Here is a 5,479-nt window from a genome sequence, read left to right on the forward strand (position 1 = left end):
CTGCATTGAAGAAATTTCTCGTTTTAATGATCTTGCAAACGCAAAAAACACTATTATGAAAAATACAACAGGCCTGGGCTCCGGCGGCCGCAAGTCGGCTCAATTTTTGGAATTTCTTCAACACAGCGGCTCTCAAAATGTTCGAAAAAGTTGGGCCTCAGTCGGATTAAAGTAATGTGCAAAATCAGCATCTGTGAATATCTTAGAACCTAAAATAGCTGAAATAATTGCGTGCCGTTTCCGGGAACTCGATTATTTTCATAATCCGATTGGTATCGGGTAAATGCTGGTGTGTAGGTTTTACAATTCCACCTCAACAAATTGTGAAAGTATTCGAAATATAATCATTGATAGAAAAACTAGATTGAGGAGGAAGTGGCGTAGGCCGATTGAGAGGCTTCGAATTTTTTGTTGTGTTGAAAGCCATCCAGTCCAAAAATAGCAACGCAAGTGGAAAATTCGTCATTTGCTTTCGCAATTAGGTCGAAAATAGCGCCGTTTGTTTTATTTTTAATTGTGTTTTATTAAGGTCGCGGTATTGAATTTTTCGTCTAATAATACGCTCGCAGAGCCGCGTCTCATTCACTATTGAAATTGCAAGTAATTCATCATTTGTTCACCATCACGTGGTCGCATTTGACTTAGACAGTGTGTCGACTGAATGGTCGTTTCTAAGAAGAAGCATAACAAATTTCAAGGAAAATCCTATTATATTTACATAAAACGTTACACCCACTTCCTGTCGCTCGTCTCTAATTTCAGCGATCGCAGAGAACACTCATTTACGAAAAAAGCCAGTCACGTGGCAATTCGCGACAATTGAAGCAATTAAGAGGCGAAAAATGAATAAATTACGCAGTCCAGTTGATCCCAGAACGAGGCGCAAGCACTTTACATGCCAACAAAAATCCCCTTGATGCCATTAAGACAATTACATTTTCCATAATTAATGAATGAATTGCGGAGAGACACCTCCAGAGTTCTCAGAATTTAGGTTCGTACGCCCACGTTTCAGTAATTTAGCCGTATTTTTAACATCCGCCCACGCGCCTCGAATAAAGTGTCATTCACAACAAATTGGAGACAATGCCGGAGGGGCCACAGCCAACGCATTTTTCAGATTCACGCCCAATTAAAAACCCATTTTGGAGGAGGTTTTTCGGGCGCGGAAAAGTGCGCAATAAACGCAGATCCAAACTGATAACTTCGACTCTTATTAATGACGCCCAACAGTCCAAAAATCTGCCAAGGCAATTACGATTTTTACGATAAGCGTGGGAGGGTTTCGACCAAAGGAAATGTATTTTTAAAAATTATACATAACGGAGACTCGCCTCCACGCCCTGCGTGACTCGAAATATCCTGTTTTCGACACAGAACTGCAGAGGTGAGCAAAACTTTTCGCTCGTTTTGCAAAAACACACCCGCGGCAGTAACAACTCAAAAAACCAAGATTACGTTATTTTTTTAATGGCAAGATGTGAAGATTTTATTCTGCTGAACATTGGAATTTCTATGAACTGTTTGTAATGCACTGACATGGACTTTTTAAAACAACATGTCTTCAAAAAAGCATTTATTGGTTGAGTCAGAAAATAAGGAGAAATTTACAAACTTTGAAAAAGGACAATGTTTAATGATTAATGACAGTGGAATTTTTTTTTGTTGTAATTTAAAAATTTGTGATATGTCAGATAAATTGCTAAACCGCATAAACAGTTCGAAAAATATTAGGCATGATATTAGTGTTTTTAAAAATACACTGCTCTACCACAGTTAAAGAAGTCTAATTATTCTAACATCAAATAAATTCTATCAATTTTCGAGCACTGGAGTCTGATAAAAATAAATCAATAAATATTCACCTGATTTTAACTTCATTTTTTTAATGAGTTAATTTTCTAGAAACTCAGAAATATCCTTAACTATTTTCAAGCAATTTATTTAAATGAAATGGCAAACCCAGTTCTAGGATAAATTCTCTACAAATGCAAAATAGTTATAAAAATTATTTTAAAAATCCTGAAAAAGTTCTTTGTAATTATTCACCGAAACATGCACTAGATATTTAAATATGCGTTTATTTTGTAAGATATACGTTATACGTTAAAAAAACTACCCTATGTTTATTTAAGAAGTGGTGGTTTTTAAGAACGTAGCCATTTTCACATTTTTTTTATAATATTACGTTGTCACTGACTTTTTTCAAAGACATTTTTTTGGACTGTATACTACTCAGGTTTTTTCTACCATTCATTAATAATTATCGAGACTTTTCTGTAATATTAAAACTACTAAAAACTACTTCTTAAAACTCATTAATAACCAACATGGGTGCATCCAAACTTCGATTTTAATTTTTTTATAAATAAAATAAAAGCCCAATGAATAAATATTTTTTAAATAATATTACATAACTTTTATTAATAAATACATAAAGAAATTATTATTGCTTAATAGAATATGTAGGAAGATTCTTGAAATGTAAAACAAGGAAGTTGTATTTAATGTTTAGAAGTTATTTTTACAACCAGAAATTCGATCAAATTTTTACAAAAACTTCGCAGATCTATTAGTAAAAAAACATCATTATGATAAACAAACTATGAATATCCAAAAATGCACAAAATATAGGATAGGGTGTTTTATTTAAAAAAATAAATTTGTATTGTAACATTTTTTTAATAAAAAATTTTTCGGTCTTATTTTTTGTTCAAATTTATTTAAATATTTTAACCTACCGACAGTAAAAGTTTCATTCAACAAATTAACCTTCACTGTCAAAAAATTTTAGGAATTCCCACCCAAAATTAATTTTTGGATCTGTCCCTGATTTCCTGATAAGCAAACAATTAAGAACTTACGAAGTAAATAATACGACAAAAACCAAAATCTGATCAAATAATTAAAAAAAAGACAACACGTTTTTCATTATGTATTTTTTAATGAAAATATATTTTTGACACCCCTAAAATTCTGACGCCCTGTGCTATAGCACATTTAGCTCATACGTAAATACGCCACTGGTTATGTAATGTTCAGTGAAATAAAATCCTCAGTGTATCAGAAATTATATAGTTATTTTGTCACCAGTTTTGATGTAGAATTCTGGAACATTGTTGTTAACCGGAAGTGTATATCTAGTCCACACTTCAATAATAGGTACAGTAAAACCTCTCAACAACGGACACCGATGGGGAACTTTTAGTTGTCCGTTATGGAGAGGTGTCCACTAATGGGAGGTGGAAATTTTAATATAGGTTTTTTATAGGTTGAAAAATGTCCGTTGTGAAGAGGTGTCCGTTATTCGGAGATTTCACTGTAGTCCATTTCAGAATTACCAAATATAAAAGATATTATAGACCACTCTTTGGTCTATGTGTTTTCTATTTATTTTTTAATTAACATGCATTTCTCAGCTTTTGTTCGTTTTAATTAACTAAAAGGTAGTTATTGTTAATCTACCTGTGAAAATACGTAGAACAAGTTGCAATAATTAGTTCGGCTTATAAAGGTTTGAATTTGCATGAAAAAAATTACGTAGAAACAAAACATATTTGGAAGTTTTTCCAAATAGTTCAATCGAGAAAAGTGCGCTATCTGTGCCCTGGCGCGCCCGCTGAAAGTTGAGAAGTAGAATCTTGAGTGAACTTCCGGCGCAGGCCGATGTCTGTACACCCCAACTTCCGGTGTATTCACAATGCATCCTCTTTCACAGAAGCTGACTCATCTCGAAGTGCATTAATTCGTCGGCAATGCAATCTCCGGTGATTAAACGCATTTTATCCTAAACAAAGTATTAAAACTGCTTTCTTACGATCCCCGACATCCGCTGAAACGTAAAACCTCGCCGATAAGGCAAGGCCGGCCGAGATTCTCGCCGATAATTCAACTAGGACGGAAAACTAATTGGTAAAAGAAGCGGAAACGCCGCAAAAAACACATCTTCACGCATTCAAAATGGTGCTGTGGACCGGGCGCGGGGCGCTCGCAGCACTTCCGGTGGAGGGGCCCACGCCGTGGGAACGACACGCCATCAAACCCATCGTATCCTGGCGACTTGAGTCGCCAATTCGACGACGTGTTATCACAGCTGTCAAAACAGCCACCAGGACTAGCGAGATCGTATCGCGAAGCGAAAACTGCAGGTACTCGAATTGGACAAAAGGACTTTCTTCGAAGCGGAGCCAATGAGATAATTGATTGATTCTTCACGGAATATGGCCCAAAAAAGCGTCGAGGAAAAGCTCAAACTACTCGCTTGTTTTCTCTTTTTTGCCTCATTTCGTGTGGCAGTGCGTCCTTGTCTCGCAGTGGGCAAAAACAGCCGACCCGCACGACAACTAATCGAATTAAATTTATACAATGTTGGCAGAGCCGATCGCTTAATGCATGAAATAAATTAGATGTGCGTGCAATTAGAGCAGATTATTATGACATGGCGTATTTCACAAAAAATGGAAGCATCCGATTACAAAGGTATATCGTACGATGGCAGGAAGTAATTACGGCTAGTTATAGCTAATCAATTATTAACTGTACCGGCAGTCTCACGTTAGTATTCTAATCAATGTAAAAACGGAACGGTCGCTAATATCGTGAGAAGAAATTTATATTGGCTGTTAAGCGGCAAAAAGTCTTTGCTATAGTGGCTAATAAAGTGGACACAACCATCCGCTTGTTAATGAAGTCAACTTCCATGACGGGAAAAAATGAATGAAGAGAGATAACAATGATTCAAGGCCGAAAATCGGTCGAAATCGGAAAAGGCGAGCGTTTAAAGCACTCGCTCGAAAAATGTTTGTTCGGCGTAAGGTCGGAATAGTTAATAAGACCTTGTAATACATGTTTACCTTTAATTCGCCGTATCAACAAGTAGGTTTAAATCAACGACGCATGTGCAAGCTAGGTAAATTATGAATGAATTGCACAATAATCAATGGAAGTAGTAATTCATTAAAATAATTTGACACTTGTGAGAAATGCGTTCGGGTCGTCCGATCGCAACCGACTGTTCGTTGCATAACGTATTCTAAAATTGAGAGATTGTTTATTTTTAACGCGATATGGATAATCTCTACACAAATAACTTTCTAATTGGGATTATTAGTGATTTGAGGTGTACGTAGCGAGGTTATCCGAGTTCACAGCCCGATTCCGCCGCCTATGGCAGGTAAAGCCCTACTCACATTCATTGATGCGGCGATTGAATGGCCGCCGTTCCGAGAAAACTATTTCAGGTCGGCCGCCGTTGCCAAATTTCCAACAACATTGGAAAAAAAACCTAATCAAGCGAGAAACGGAAGGCGGTGTGGTCGAGCTGTTTTTTGTCGGTTGAAAATTCCTTTCAATGAGGATGTAACCAGATGGAAGTCATCCTGCCTGTGTATAACTGGCGTTTCCGGTGGGTCACGTGACGCGTCTGCCGCAGTGGCGTCTCGGTTTGGGAGAAATGGAGAGAGAAATAAAAATGCGAAAG

The sequence above is a fragment of the Tribolium castaneum genome, chromosome 9 (genome assembly GCF_031307605.1).
Source record: "Tribolium castaneum strain GA2 chromosome 9, icTriCast1.1, whole genome shotgun sequence".
Classification (NCBI taxonomy): Eukaryota; Metazoa; Arthropoda; class Insecta; order Coleoptera; family Tenebrionidae; genus Tribolium; species Tribolium castaneum.